General features: G+C 62.1%; 1 long non-coding RNA gene across 1 annotated transcript; it reads right to left on the bottom strand.

The window, feature by feature from the left end:
• Positions 1-678: 678 nt before the first annotated feature.
• On the bottom strand, positions 679-4,387 carry LOC132690019 (uncharacterized). Its single transcript, XR_009615199.3, has 5 exons — positions 4,035-4,387; positions 3,782-3,917; positions 3,480-3,594; positions 2,221-2,390; positions 679-1,586 (listed from the first exon to the last, which is right to left on the bottom strand). It is a non-coding gene; the product is annotated as an uncharacterized LOC132690019 (long non-coding RNA).
• Positions 4,388-16,053: the final 11,666 nt, after the last annotated feature.

Below are 16,053 nucleotides of genomic sequence, written 5' to 3'. Positions count from 1 at the left end.
TTCCCGTAATTGTGCGTTTGTTTGTATGGTTGTGTTGAGCCTTTGTCTCTGCCGGCGGGCTGACAGCTCAGGAGGAAGAGGCCACGCCCCACACAGAAAGACTCAGAAGGATGAGGCTTGGGGGGGGGGGCCCTTCCCCTGGCTCACACTCTGCAGAGCCATTTCCTCCTGGTGACCGTGGCCCCCAAAGCCCCGAAAGCCAGGGCCCGCCGCCCCTGGGGGGGACCCCTCCGCCCCTGGGGGGGACCCCTCCCTCCGTCAGGTGTCTGCACCTCGGCTCCCGCTCCCCTCCGGTCCTCTGCCTGCATCTGAAAACTTCATGAACGAGAGAAAGGAGGGAGACAATGGCCAGGGAGGGGGGCGGGGGGGGGGAACCCAGTGTCAAGCCACTCTCAACTCCGCATTTTCCACGGCATTTAAATGCCCGCGAGCAGATTAACGAGGCCTCGGCAGCGGCGGGCGGCGGCACTGCCGTATCTGGAGCGCCAGCCTCGGCCGTGTGAATATTGATGGCCAGGCGGGCTGGAGGCGGCCGCGCGGCTTTATCTCGCGGGCCCAGGCTGCCTGGCCCTTATCGGGCCGGCCCGGCTGCACAGCTGCTCCCGCCTGCCCGCGCCGCCCCCGCCGCCTGCTTTGTAATCAGAAGAGAAGAAGTTGCTGTCTTGATATTTCCATTTTTATCTCTTTTATTGACTTCATTTTCATGGCTTTCAGGGAGTGTTTTCTGTGGTCGCTCACATCTTTCTGCTGCCCCGGCCCCTTGACCGGGCTGCGGGAAAGGGGAGGCGGGGTGAAGACCCGGCGCCCCCTTCTCCAGCCTCGTGGGCCCGTCTTCTCCCCGGTGCCCCTCCCCGCCAGGTCCCTCCCACAGGGCCACTCCCTCCAGGTCCAGGGCCCTGGACGTGCAGGTGCACACCCCTCGCCCCGGTCTCGAGCTCCCAGCAGAGCCCCAGGGAGGAATCGGTCTCAGCAAGCCTTAACTGCAGCCCCTGAGGGACCGCGGGTGTGTGTGGGGGGGGGGGGGGGGGGCCGGGCCCGTCACAGGTGAGGGACGGGCACTCCGAGCCTCCTTCCCCTCGCCTGCCTCCATGGATGTGGGGGAGACGTGATTATCTCCCCTTCGCAGACGAGGAAGCCGAGGTTCTGAGGGGTTATCAGTCGCCGCCACCTTGCTCCCCGCTGCTGACTCGTGGCAGAGAGGGACTGCCGAGGGGCCGGGCCTGCAAGATGCGTCTGTGCAGGGCACAGAGCCGGCAGGGAGGAAAGACCCGCCACCGGCTGCTGGCCTCCTGGCTCCGTCCGTCCTCTGAGGGGCAGGGTGGTCAGATCCCCGTTGCGACCGTTAGCCAGAGTGTGTGACACAGGGGGCCGAGGGGCCGGGCCTCCCCCGAGAGCCTGGCTGAGTGTCACCAGCGCCCCTGTACTGGGTGGAATAGCATCTCTCCAAAAAATATGTCCCCATCCTGATCCCAGATGTGGGTCGTGAATGTGACCGTGTTCAAAAAGGTCTTTGCAGATGTGATTAAAGAACCTCAAAGTGACACCATCCTAGATTAGGGGCGGCCTCAATCCAATGACTAAAGTCTCTGTAAGAGAAAGATGCAGACACGGGGCGAAGCCATGTGAGGACAGAGGCGGAGGTGGAAGGACACAGCCGCAAACCCAGCGACGCCTGGGCCCCCGGGGGGTGGACGAGGCTGGAAGGACCCTCCCCTGGAGCTTCTGGAGGGGGTGCATCCCCTCCTGGATCTCAGACTCCAGCCTCTGGAACTGGGAGCAAAGAGACCTCTGTTGTCGAGGTGCCCACCTGCGGCCACCTGTTAGGGCAGCTCTGGGCACTCACACCGTCCCCACATGGCTGAGACCCCATCCCTGCCCACCCCAAATCTATAGCAGCAAGCCTGGTGCCTGCTCCCACAAAGGTGCTCTGCAAACATTAGTTGAACGAGCACATTAACCCAAGCGGAGGGCTCAGGCCTGAGCACCAGGCTGTGCGTGGGGAGTGTGGGTGTGTAGGAGCTGGGCTGCCCCTGCGCCCCCCGCAGCCCCGCATCTCCCAGCCCCTTGTGGTTAGGAGGGCACATACCCCCTGGGGCTCCAGCTCCTCTCTGGAGGTGCTGAGGCTGTGGCTCTGGGAGGTCTGAGCAGGGCGGGGGCGGGGGGGGGGGGCTCCACTCACAATGATGTTTGCACGAGAAGGAAAAAGTCTTGCCGACTGACCTGCTCCGGCGGCAAGCCCGGCCCACCCAGACCAATATGGTGGTGGCCCCCACGGACCGAGGGACTTAGGTGGCCTGTGTTTGCAGGTCACGGCACGAGCCGGTGCTTATGAAGAGTGCGATCACCAGAGGCCACTGCAGCAGGGGGGGTTAGACGTGGCTTTGGATGTTCTAAAAAGAGGAAATCAGAGAATCTGTGTGCTGTTTGGGATATGTTATTTTCCACAATTCGTGCTAAAGAACAGAAAGGCTGGCAGCTGGTGCGGACCAGTGTGGTTTCCGTCACTAAAGAGAAGGGTCAAAGCCGGAGGCGATGCTGAGGCTCGCTTAAGCCATTGTTCCCACCAGCCACCGCTCCCAGTGGGGGGGCCTCCGATGACTGCCATGGGGGTTGGAGAGAAGCCCCTGGGCTTGGGAGGGACTCCTGGGAGATGGGCCAGACCAAGGTGTCCCTGGGATGAGGGGCATTCCCACGTTAAGCCACTCCCTGCCCAGGGATCTGGGGTGCCGCTCCCCCTGCACGCAGCTCCCAGGTTCCACACCAGCAGGGCTCTGGCCCCTGGGGGCCAGGACTAAAGGCTCAGCGGAGGTGGGAGCTGGACAAGCCCAAGGACAGCCAGGCCCCTCAGGCCGGTGGTGGCAAGGCGTGACGCAGACCCCCACGGCCCACCAGGCACCTCCAGGACAGAGGACGGTCCCCAGGGCTGCCCACCCCACACAGCACACGGCAGACACTGTTTGCAAGCCAGAGACACTGAGGTCCAAGAGCTGGAGAGATGGGGTCAGCCCGGACACGGCAGGGCCAGCGGGGGCGGCCCTCATGCCCCCACGTGAAGGCCAGGCCCCTCCAAGGTAGAGGCCCTTAGGCACCACACGCAAAGCCCTAGTTAGTAACAGAAATAAAAGGCCGTGTGCTCCCTGGTAGCGTCCTCGCCGGGGGCCAGGTGTTCAGTTAGGGTCTGTCCAAACTGCTCTTACAGCTCCCCCACCCCATGTCCGCCTAGACCAGCCCCTGTTCCTTCCTGTCCCCCCCACAAATGTCTCCCACCCGAAACGGCCCCCTCCCTCCAGCCAGGGTGCAGACTCCAGCCTCCAGGTGAATCTCGTGGGATTTGGGGTTTCCTGTTCTTCTAGCTGAACATAAGCTTCCCATGCCCTCGGTCCCAGGAGCCAAACCACATTCCTCCGCCCTGGGCTAGAGCGGACACCACGGCAGACAGGCCCGCGCTCCGGGCCCCGGGCCCTGGGCCACAGGCTCACCTCGGGTCCGCAGGCCTGATGATTGCGGAGAACCGCTCTGTCTCCTGGGGCACAGCCCAGACCAGGTCCCTGAGGCCACTCCCCTGGGCCAGCCAGGCCCCGTCCAGCTGCAGAGCTGCAAACGAAGATATTTCTGTTGTTGCCAGGGGCAGGTTTGCGGTCCTTTGTCATGAGCCTCAGGGCACTTGTCCAGTGTGCGGGACCGCCCTCTTAGCACCCTGGGCTCGGACACCTGGGCCCAGGCTGGGCTGTGACGAGGAAGACCCAGGGCTCGGGGCAGGGGAGATGGCAGCAGGGGTCACCTGGTCTCCCCCTGAGCCCCACCCCACAGGAAGTGGGTCCTACGCCAGTTTGTAGAAGCGAAGGGTACGTGACTTCCGGAAGGACAAGAAACGCCGACCAGCAAAGATTCCTCAGCTAGGACACAAAAAACATTTGCTGTGGGAGAAAAAGTAGAAAATAGGACTTCGTCAAAAGTAACACCTTCTGCTCTTCCCGAGACTCCGTTAACGAAACGAAACAGCAAGACACAGAGAAAATACGCACAGTACGTACATGTGACTCTTTGCGTTGACGATTCATAAGGAATTCTTGTGGCTCTGCAACAAAAGTACAGACACCCAACGAAACGTGGCCCAAACATTAGACACTTGGGTAAAAGAAGACAGACAGATGGCCAACGACCACGTGAAAAGATGCTCGACGTCCCTAGTCGGAGAAATACCAATTCATTGCATATCGCTGCACATCAACTAGAAAGACTCAAATTGAAAAAAGAAAAGAAAAACCTGGGGCACCTGAGTGGCTCAGACGGTTGAATGTCCGACTCTTGATGTCGGCTCAGGTCATGATCTCACGGTTCGTGGGATCGAGCCCCAAGTCCGGCCCGGTGCTGACAGCACGGAGCCTGCCTGGGAATCTCTCCCTCTCTCCACCCCCCCCCCCCACCCCGCTCTCTCTCTCTCTCTCCTTAAAAAAACAAAAACAAAAATGTCTTGTTAAATTCCAAAAAAACAAAAAACCTGACTATCAGATGTTAGCAAGGAAGTGGAACTCGTGGGGACGTAAAATCAGGGCAAGTACCTGAGAAGACAGTTGGGAAATTTCTCACGAAAGTGAACGTACTTGCCACGTGACCGGCGCTTGCGCTCGGAGGCACCTCCGAAGGAAGGGAAGGAAGGGAAGACCAGCGGTCTTGCGCACAGACGTCCGCGGTAGCTCAGCCCGCGATAGCGAAACACCGGGAAGAACCCGGCGTCCACAGGTACAGGTGCTCGCGTGCCGGGAGGACGGCGTGGGGACTCAGGGCACGGGCACGTCCCCGGAGCGTCGTGCCGCTGCGCGGAAGCCGGGCGCAGAACGTGTGTACCGCGTGACCCTGCCGCCGTGCCGAAGGGCCAAACGCATCTCGTTAGGATAGCGGTCCGGTGGGTGCTTGAACTGGGGGCGGGGAGAAGCGATTTTGGGGGGTACAAAGCGACGGAAGCGTCCTCTGCCTCGTGTGCAAAGTGGGCGTGTCGGTCCCCACGCCTTGCGCCGCGTGCGTGCGTACGTGCCGCCGTCTGCGAGCTGGCGTTAACCAGGCCCGGGCAGCGGGGAGGAGACCGACGCTGCTGCGCGCGATGGCCCCGGGCAGCCCCGGCCCTGCGGCGTCCGGCCAACCACAGGCGTTTGCTCCTTGCTCACGTTACTTGGCGGTGGTGACAGGTTGGCTGTGGTGGCTCTCGTTCCCGCTCACAGAACGAGGCCCTTGGCGCCTCCCGAAGCTGCCGCTCTGTCCCCACACGTTGCACGGGCCACGATGCCAGGGGACCCCGCCCGACGCTGGAGGAAATACTGCCTCTCCAGAAAGCAGGGGCGGGGTGTACCCTTGCCGTAGGGAAGGTCAGGGAGTGCGTCATTGCAGAGGCATCGCCGGCCCCTGGGGAAACCAGCAAAGGCGGCCCAGGGCCCTGAGCTGGGGCTGGGAGGTCGGGTGATACAGGCGGTCCAGGGGGAGGAAGCGTCCCCTGAGCCAAGCCAAGATGATGGATGCCAGCGGGCGGTGACAATCGCCACCCTCACCGAGCCTGACCGACCCCAGCCTGCCCGAGGCACATTTTAACTCCCCAGATCCTCACACGGCCCCGTGGAGTGGAGGAGCGGGAGGTGTAGACAGGCCATGGGACCTGCCCAAAGGTGTGCAGAGAATGGAAAGTGACCCGGCAGCGGGGTTCCTCTTCCACAGCCGGTCCCTGGGGTGTGGACAGCAAAGGTGAGCCTGGGGCTCCCTGGGGGCGGCATGCCAAATTGCCAGGACTCACCGGGTCGCACCGGGCCACATGACAGCCAGCCACAGCCAGCCTAGCCTCTGCCAGCCAAGCGAGTGGCCAGGCCAGCTGGCTGTGTGCCAGGATGCCGGCAGCCGGGTGGGGCTGGGGGGAGGGGCAGGAGAAGGTGGGGGTTGGGCACCGCTTCCCACCTGTCTCCTCCCTCAGGTGGCACCAATTTTTAGCACCAAATCTTCACAGCCAGGATGCAAGGGTCCAGGGCTGTGGGATGGGCTCAGCCCAGGTGCAGGGAGCCTTGCCAGGCGGGGAGTCTGCCACGCACAGAGAGCCCAGCAGGGGCACGAGGCCAGCGGGCTGGCAGAGGGCCCTGTCCCTTCTCCCCTGGCACTGTCCCTGGGGCCCTGTCTCTCCCTGGCACTGTCCCTTCTCCCCTGGACCGCCTGCCTGCTCCGAGGCCCTCTTCTGCCCTCCGACAACTTTGGAAGGTGCAGCACCGGGTCCCCGATCTCTTCCCATTCATTTGCGCCTGCTCCCCCAGCCGCTTCTGACACGCCTCCTCTCTGGCCACCAGCTCAGAGCTTTGCTCTGCGGGCCCATCTCGCCCGAAGGTGCCCATCTCCAGCCAGCTGATGGTGCAGAGTGAGCTCCCCTCCACACCGCTCCACCTGCCGCTCTACCTTAATGGGGTCCAGGCCAGCCTCTTCCCTCCCTGGCCCCGCCGGCTCTCCTCCCATCCTCCCCTGACACCGCCCGGTCCCAGCCTCAACAGCGACTCCCCGTCGAGAGGCCCAGGGGCCCTGCATGCCCTCTGACCCCACTCGTACAGCCCTGGCTCCCTGCACTCCAACCCCACTGCCCTGGAGCACGCAGCCCATGTGCCACTGAGACGGGTGGCTATGTCCGGCAGGGAAGGGGCCGTCCTGACCCCGGGCCGTCCACCAAGCGTCCGGCCGTTGAGGAGAGAGGTGCCCAGTCTGAGGGTCACTGGATTGGAAAACTAAAGGGTTTTATTTTACTTTCATTTGTATCTTCTTGGATGCACTTTTATTTCTGTAAAGCCAAGTTGCTGACCTGCATAAATCTACTCCTGCCTGAAAATCTCTTTTTTTAAACCTTTATTTACTTACTTGGAGAGAGGCAGAGAGAGTCCCAAGCAGGCTCTGCACTCTCAGTGCAGAGCCTGACCTGGGGCTGCATCCCGCGACCGTGTGATCATGACCTGAGCCCAAACCAAGAGTCAGATGCTCAGCGGACTGAGCCCCCGGGCGCCCCTCCTGAAGTTCCTTGCGAGGCACGTCAGCCGGGGCTGCATGCCCTCCGTCGTGGTTTGAAGACCCGTTTCCCCATCTTGAAGGCAATTGCAATGACGTCCGGGTTGGTGGTGTTCATTTCTCACGGTTTCCTTGCCACACGGCTCCCGACAGGGACCCCGTGTGGCGCTCCCCCCGTTCCTCTGCGGGTGACACCCCTCTGGCCCCTCACAGGACGCTGGCTCTGTTTCTTGTTTTCTGCACTTTGGATGTAAGACGTGTGAGCGTGGGGGGGTTCGTGGGGGATCCTTGTCCTTGTCCTGCTCAGTCTTCTCCGAGCTTCTAGGGGCTGTGGTTTGCTGTCTGCCATTAATTTGGTGAAGTCCTTGGCCATAATTCTGTCCCAAGTTTCTTCCCGGTTCTCTGGCCTTTCCTTCCTGCGTTTGAGGCCTGCGTGCGTGTGCTCCTTCTGCCTCTGCTGTATGGCTCCTGGACGCTCTCTGTTCCCTTGTTGTGGACTCAGGACCCGTCCGTTGGCCTCCCTCCGGCTCGCTGACCCCCTCCACCCTGCCGAGTCCGGGTAGGAGCCCATGACGGCGCTGCCCGGTTCCGTCCCAGTCCCGACCTCTAGCAGCTCCTTCCGAGTCTGGATCTGCCTGCCTTCGCCATCCACCTGTTCTTCGTGTTGTCCACTCCCCTCGCCCCGATCCCTGGACGTATCAGTCCTAGTTGGTCAAATTCCGCTGATCACGCGGCGTCTGTGTTTGTGCCTGCTCTGATGCCCGTGTGGTGTCCCCAGTCTGTGTGTTTTCTTGCCTTTTGGAACACGGAAGCCAGACGTGCCGGCTCAACAGCAGCCCCAGAACTTCTGGCGGGCGTCGGATCTGAGCGTCCGGGGATGGGGTGCCCAGAAGTGCACCTGTGCCCCAGCCGGTCGCCCCTCGTGCCGCTCCGGGGCCTGGTTTTCGTGGAGACAGTACAGCAGCCAGGCCCACGAAAAGCCGGGCAGCCTGGGGCTCCTTCCCTGAGGAGCGGGGGTCTGGGCAGCAGAACCTTGTCGGGGTGAGAGTCCAGAGCGGGAGGTATGAGCCGCAGGCCCAGGACCCTTAGCAGCGGTGGGCCGCGTTAGCTTTCCGCGTGTTCCCTTAAAACTTTCCCCAGAGGGGCGCCTGGGTGGCGCAGTCGGTTAAGCGTCTGACTTCAGCCAGGTCACGATCTCGCAGTCTGTGAGTTCGAGCCCCGCGTCAGGCTCTGGGCTGATGGCTCGGAGCCTGTTTCCGATTCTGTGTCTCCCTCTCTCTCTGCCCCTCCCCCGTTCATGCTCTGTCTCTCTCTGTCCCAAAAAAAATAAATAAAAAACGTTGAAAAAAAAAAATTAAAAAAAAAAAAAAAAAACTTTCCCCAGAAAACAGGACCAGTCACAATTCCGGAAAAGGTTTCTTAGGGCAAATTCCTGGAAGGAGCAGGGACAGACACAGACCCAGGGAGACAGAGATGTAGACCACTGACGGGAGCTGCCCACAGAGGGGCTGCCCTCAGGGTGGTACACAAGCCCTGGAGGTGTTTCTTGGGGACCTGACCCCCCCCCCCATCCCCGCCCCGCTCTGGCCCAACCGCCGTGGGTCTTCCCCGGATGGCCTGAGACAGGACGAGGACAGACTGGCTGACACCTTGTCAGGTCCTGGGCACGGCGTGTGCCTCATCATGTGCCCCAGTGTGTGTGCCCCGCGTGTGCCCCGGCAGGCAGAGGGGGGCCTAGGTAAGGGAGAGGATGCCCACCCACACGCGGCCCCAGGCGGGATCACACCAGTTGGGGAGCAGCCCCTCCCAAGCTCTAGCAGGACATTCACACCTTCCACCCTCCTGCACCTCCTCGGCTGGAGCTGGCACCCTCGGGGAATGGCTGGGGGCCCGGGGTGGGGGTGGGGGCTGCCGTAGGGGATTGTGTGCGCCTGGCAGCCCGGATTAGTGACCTATTAGGAGCACCGACGGGTACGTTCAGTCAATGCTGCTTTTGACTCATCCTCAAAACCTGTATTATTGGCCCAACGGAGTGTGACCGGCTCCTCAAGGATCTGTCCAAGCCACGTGAGTGCGACTAATGCCACAGGCTGTGAGGCAGGCGGCCAGGAGCTCCAGGGCTGCGGAGGGCTCTCCCCCGCCGGGGGCCCAGCCCGCGTGTGCAGCCCCATCCGCCCCCCCACCCCCAGCCCCAGGTCAGGCCCTCCCCTGGCCCCACACCTCCCTGTCTGTGTGGGAAACAGGGGAAAACGCTCCCACTCCAGGCCGATGTGGGCGTGAAATGCAGGATACTTAACTGTCACGGGTTGAACTGAGCCATGTTGAGGCCGTGACCTCCGGTATCTGTGAACGCGACCTTCTTTGGAAACAGTGTCGTTACAGATGTACTGTCTGTATACAGTCGGGGGCTCGCACAGCGGACGGGGGGCCTGGGGCGCAGCTGCAGGGGGGTGCACTTGCTTCACCACGAAGAAGGCAGGAAACGCTGAGAAGCAGCTGTCCTGTCGGGGCGAGGCACTCACTCGGTGCGTGTGTGCAGATGTGCACGCGTACGTGCACGTAACGTGCACAGCATTTCTAGAACGCACGTGAGCCTGCAGAGCTCCGGCTGGGTGCACCGTGTGTTCCTCACTATAGACTGCACCCAACGAGGCTTGAAAGCCGCGGATCTGGGCGCCTCTCGGTAGGAACACCAGCACACGTGTTCATCCGATTCCTGTCCGTGAGTCTTCTGAGGGGCTGGTGACCCCGAGGGACCTGGCTCCCGGCCGCTCCGTGGGGTCGCAAGAGCACTGGCCGCGCGGGAGGACGCAGCCCAGGGGCCCTGGTCCCACACCTCAGCCCAAAAGGAGACGGCCCCCAACCTGCCACAGCCCCCCACGGCCACTGCCAAGGGCCTCGGCACGTCCACACCCAGTGAAAACCCAGGGCAGGAGCCGACGAGAGAGGACAAGGCCCCTCTGGGTTCTCCCCCTGCCTGGACACCAGCCCCCTACCTTTGGTGGACGGGACAGCTGGTCTCCCTGTGGGCCCAGGGCCAGTGCCCATCTGGCTGTCCCTGGAGCCGCAGGGCCGTAAGGACAGGAGGCAGGAGGCAGAGCTGTGGCCCCCAGGGCCCCTGTGTTCACACCTGCCCGGCAGCCCTGTGGTCTCTTCCTGCAGCGACAGATTCACCCCTCTCTCCGTCCACACCACCGCCTCCTGCTCCAGCCTGGTCATCAGACGCCTGAATCACTGCTGGCCGGTCTCGCTTTCCTCATGGGGGGGGGGGGGGGGCAGAGTGAGGACGGAGGGAACATCTGTCCGCCTTTTTCTTTTCTCTTCCCCGTTTGAAATAAGACTAGTAGAGGTGTTCATGACATACAGTGGACAGGTCTCAATGTGAGTCCCAAAGCAAGATTAAAAGGGTAATATTTGTTCAGTCCCAACCTTGTCTGAGCAAAGATCTGAAGGAGGTGGGGAGCAGACCACGTGGCCCCTGGGGTGAGTGTTACAGGCAGAGGGCACTGCAGGTGTGAAGGCCCTGAGGTGACCATGGCCATCCCAGCTGCTGTCCGTCTCTATTCAGGGAAGACCTTGGCCCTGTCGCTGCTGAAATTCTGCTCCTGTGCCCACAGTGGGGTCTCAGGGCAAAGGGCCCGGCTGGCCCTGCGGGTCCCCACCTCGCAGCTGGTGGGTGAGGCTCTTTGTACGTCTTGCCCCAGGATGCTCCCCGGTGGGCGTGGGGAGGAGCCAGTCCCTTCCGGAGGAAGGGTTGTTTGGGCTGCTAGGCTCCTGGGGCCGGCGGGGGTGCGCAGAAGGGGGGAAACGGGCAGCAGGTGCTGCTTCTAACAGCTTTGACTGGCTGCCAGTTGCCTCTGAAATCCAGAGCACATGTGCGTTCATCAGTTGGCCAACAGATGGGCCCGGTTTAATATTTTTGGATTCAGTTAGACTCCAGGCTGACGTGAACCCATACGGAGCACAGGTGTGAGCGAGGCAGCATCCTGCGGCAGGCAGGGTGGGGTAGGAGACTGTCAGCGGCGGAGCAGAGTTGCAGAGGGCAGGGGATGGGGACTTGCTTGGGGCGGGAGACCCTCCAGGTGCCCCTGGGCTAAGACCCTCGGGTTTGCCCGCAGATTTCGATGGAAGCTTCTTGCATAGCACCGGACGCTGTAATCCTCCGGTCTGTCCTGGAGGTGATAACGGGCTGCCCAGCGGAGATAATTTGGACAGAGGCAGAGCAGAGCCTGGGCCGATCCAGGTGGCCAGTGTCGCGGTGACTTTCCCACCAGTAACTGCTGTTGTTACTTAATCGTGTCACAGGCAGGAAAGCACCCACCCCGTGCCCGGTATCTCTGGGGCCACCTTCTCTGCTGGCCGGGGGAAGTTCCCAGGAACCGTGATAACACTGCCGGATGTGGCCTGGACTTCGCAGCTCCAACCAGGATCCTGCAGACAGGTCCCCCCCCCCCCCCCCCAGCAACTGTTCGAGGCGGGAGCGGGGTGGCAACATGCCCGGGGCGCCCGGCCACGAAGGTGTCCTGTGGCCAAGGCCCTCCGGCTGGTTGGCAGCAGTCCCGGCCAGGGGTCTCCCTGCACTCAGGGCTGCGCAGAGAACAGCCTGCTTCCCGTCAAAACGCCTTGTCAGCCCAGCTGATGCTGGGGAAACTGAGGCCCGGGGCAGTCAGGGAGGCTGTCCCGAATCCCGGGTGTGCAGCTGGGGCTGTGGGCACAGCGGCTTGTGTGTACAGCCACTGCTTTACCAGCCTGGCCTGTGGATCCCCGGAGACCTGCCGCGTTTCGTGGGCGTCCCTTGTGGCTGTGGAACGTGAGATTCTCCGGCCTCAGCCAGCCCGTCTTGTGGGGCCCCCACGCTGGTGGCTGCGCAGGAGGACTCAGTCATGGGGTGGCAGCGGGGAGCAGGCTCCTACCTGAGGGGCTCCAGTCACACACACACACACACACACACACACACACACACACACGTGCACAGAGGCCTAGCCGGCCACGTCCAGCCTCCCGGGCCCAGTACAGAGGAGCCCGTAGTTCACATATTCATTCCTTCGTTCATTCATTCATGCATTCATTCGTTCAACAAATAACCATCGAGCACCTGCCGTTGTTTCAGGTACAGGTACAGGTGCTGGGGGGTGTGGCCAGGAAGAGACAGGCGCGGGCTCTCCGTAAACATAATATCAATATTTGGAGCATGAACAAAGAGCTAAAGAACTCAAGATGCTTCACTTTAAAAGAATTTTTCAGTGCAAACAATAAAAGCTGACCTGGGGTCTCGGCACATGCTAGGCAACAGACAGGAAGTTACACGAATCTCCACGAGCCTGCTGGCCGCCCGCGGGAGGAGGACATCGCTGAGGGTCCTGCCGTCTTAGGACAGTGCGGTGGTGAGCACGAGAGGGGACACCGGGCCAGCAAGCAGCACACACCCCCACCCAGCAGCGGCCCGTCTGGTCGGGCGGAGGGAACTGCCACGTCAGCTCCCCACGGAGCCCCAGAGCTGTCCCGAGCGCCTGGCCGGGACCGGCCCCTGCGCCCATCGCCGCCATTACAGGGCCCACACGAAGGGCCAACCCTGAGGCCCGGGGCACCGCCACAAGGCTTGGAGCCTGGTGTCACCCCCTGGACAGACCCACAGCCGCCTATCACCCTGGGGGGTCCAGTGCCAGCCGGGTCCAGGCCTGTATCCTCCCCTCCTAGCCCACCTCTGCGTCAGCCTCAGAGAGGCTCCACCTCTCCTTCTGGGCCCTACCCCTCCTGTCTTCCCCAAGCCCTTACCCCTGTCCCCACCCTCCCAGGCTCCCACGGCAAGCTCATGCCCTCCCAAAGGCGAGGACCACCAGGGATGTTCCCTTGTCACCAGGCACAGCCATGTGACCCTTCAGCCAATGAGCTTAGAGGAGACCTGCCTGGAGGTTCTGGGAAAGCTTGCCCTCCCTGGCTCCCTTTCTTCCTTCCTTGAAAGCGATGGCCAGAGGCTGTGATAGTCGGAGCTCCAGCAGTGATCTTGGAGCCATGAGGCAATACGCCAGAAGACAACATGCCCACGCACAGTGGAAGACGGAGCGAGGACGGAAGGAGGAGAGGTACCTGATGACGCCACCCTCCCCTAGGCGCCGGGCAATCCGGTACCTGTGTTAGGTAAGCCCCTGCTGGCTGGGTTCTCTGTTACCTGCAGCTGGAAGCATTCCACGGAAATACACAGCTTCGTGCCTGTGAACTGCTGGGCCTGACGTGGGCCACTGCCAGCCCTGTTGGGAGCCACCCGCAGAGAAGAGCTCGCAGACAGGGTCAGGACAGCTCTGCCGCTCCTGGCCACGTGACCGGGGCGGCCGCGGAACCTCCCCACCTGGGTTCCCGTTTCCCATTTGAAATTGGAGAGGGCCCTCCCTGCAGCCGCCAGCCAGCCGAGCCCCTCTAGGGCGCTCCAGTCTGGCCCCACGCCCCAGGCCATCTCTGAGGCTTGGTCAGCTAGGTCACCCACGACTCCAGACTTCGGGAGAGGAGCTCTCCTGGGGGAGTGAGTGAGTGGTGGACGCCCTGGGGGAAGGGATGTCCCAGAACTGCCCAGAGGCCAGTGTGGAGATGAGCTCAGAGGAAAGGCTGCTCTGGGCCTGGAGTGCTGAGCTCCATTAGCCTTGCTTCCCCGAGAGATGGGGAGCCAGTGAAGGTTCTTGGGTGGAAGCATTCCTCCAGTCCAGGCTGAGCACTGACCTGCTCCTATCTCCCGGGACTCCCGGGCGTCTCTGAAGGTCTGCTGCCAGGGGGCTCAGTCTGGTGGGGGGAGGAGGCAGGGATTCTGAGGTCCTCTGTGTGGCCTCTGATCCCTTCTGCCCCGAGCAGACAATCCTGCCGCAGAGCATCTGGTCCTTCCCCCGGCCTGGGTGGGAGCCAAGGGAGAGAAACGGTGCTGATGCCGCGGCCCCCCCCCGGCCCCAGGCGCGTGCCTGAGCCCCATCTCATCCCAGGACCAGGGCCGCAGGCTCCGTCCCGCCCCGCCTGGCAGATGGGAAAGCGAGGCCTGGGAGGTGAGGTCCGGCCCAGCCAGACGCCCCCAGGGGCAGCTAGGCCCCGGCAGGTGGGGAAGCAGTCTGTCCCGCACGAGCCTCCCTCCCCTCCTCGCCAGGAGAGGCAGCTGGAAGGGGAGCCATATGGCCCAGATTCCCAGCTTCCAGGAGCCGTGCGGGAACAGCACCTCACCTCCCGGCTCCTCTCGTGGCTGAAAATATTTACATCCAAATATGTCCCGATGTGCCATATTTTTGCCTCCAGCCAGCCTGGGAGCCTGTCCTCACCACCTGGGAGGCAGCTATGCCTGGCTGGGGACATTTGCCTTCTAGGGGAGCTGACGGCAATTTGCAAGACCGCCCAACAAAGGAGCCCTGGGGGCGGGTCTCAGGGTTCTGAACCAGGATGAGGCCCGAGCCAGACCTGCAGGGCGCTCCTGGCCCGGGGCCTTTGCACGTGCTGCCGGCTCTGCCCGGAGCCTGTCCCACAGGAGAGACACGGTAGCACCTCCCCCAACCCCGTCACGTCCCCTCCGGTGAGAAGCCCTCTCCCACCTCACTGCCAACCCTCTTCGGGGCTATTTTCCTTCCCAGCAGCCTGGCCGTGTTGTGTCAGACCTGCAGGTGGGACTTGGCTTCGCCCGCCCAGTTCCCCAGCACAGAGGACACCCTCGTCCCAGTCAGAGCAACCGTGTGTGTGGAAGGAGGGTGCTGGAGGGTCGGGAGCCCCAGCAGCCGCCGGCATGGCGTGGGGGGTCACCCAGATCCCCGTAAAATGGGGCGACGAGTAACAACAGCCACGCCTTCGCTGTGCCGACAGCCCTCGGGGCGCAAGCTGGGGGCTTCGGGCCACGGAAATTCATCCCATTCTGGGGTCCTGGAGGCCAGAAGTCCACGACCAAAGTGTCGGCACGGCCACGCTCTGTCTAAAGCTTCAAGGGAAGCGTGCCATGGGCTGACACGTGTCCCCACAAAACTCCGACGTCGAAGCCCTGAGCCCGTGTGTCTCAGAATGTGGCCGTATTTGAAGGCAGGGTCTCCAAAGAGGTGATTACCTTTAAGTGGAGCTGTGAGGGAGCCCCTCCCCCGTCCTGGCCGCTCTCCTTGCAAGAAGGGGAGGTTTGGATACACAGAGCAGAGACTCAGACGCACAGGCCCACACGTGGCGCCTCTAGCAGCTTTGGTGACGGCCACCGAAACCCGGGGTAAATACACCGTGGCCCGTCCGCACGAGGGAATGTTATTCGGCCCAAAAAAGAACGCGGCGGAAGCCACGGAAAGGCACCGAGGAATCTTAAACGCACATTGAGCGACAGGAGCGAATCCGGAAGGCCTCGTGCTGTGTGAGCCCACCCACGTGGCATCTGGAAAAGGCAATTCCGTGGAGCCGGCTAGAGGATCGGAGGTTGCCAGGGGCCGGTGGGGGGATGAGTAGATGGGGCCCAGGGGACTCTTAGGGCATCGAAAATACCCCGTCTGGTATTATAATGATGGCGTCTCATCTCTGCACGCGTGTCCAGACCCACAGAATGTCCCGCACCGACGTGGCCCTAAGGTGACCTGTGGACTCTGGCTGAGGACAGTGTGTCCCTGCGGGCCCGCCAGCTTAGCTAAGGCATGGCTCTGGTGGGGGGCGGGGATGAGGGGGAGGCTGGTGGGGTCGCAGAGGGCCCGTGGGAAGTCTCTGTACCTTCCTCTCAGGTCTGTTGTGAGTCTAAACCTGGGCGGCTCAGTCAGTGGAGCGTCTGACTCTTGATTTCAGCTCAGGTCACAATCCCAGGGTTGTGGGATTGAGCCCCACGTCAGGCTCTGCACTGAGCACGGGGTCTGCTTGGGATTCTCTCTCTCTCTCTCTCTCTCTCTCTCTCTCTCTCTCTCTCCCCCACCCCAAATAAAAAATAAAATAAATTTTATTTTACTTTAAAACAATTTTTAAATATTTATTTATTTTTGAGAGAGGGAGAGAGAGAGAGAGAGACAGAGGGCAAGCAGGGGAGGGGGAGAGAGAGAGAGGGAGACACAGAATCTG

This window comes from Panthera onca, chromosome E2 (assembly GCF_046562875.1).
Source record: "Panthera onca isolate mPanOnc1 chromosome E2, mPanOnc1 haplotype 2, whole genome shotgun sequence".
Classification (NCBI taxonomy): Eukaryota; Metazoa; Chordata; class Mammalia; order Carnivora; family Felidae; genus Panthera; species Panthera onca.
This window is presented reverse-complemented; position numbering and strand designations above follow the sequence as displayed.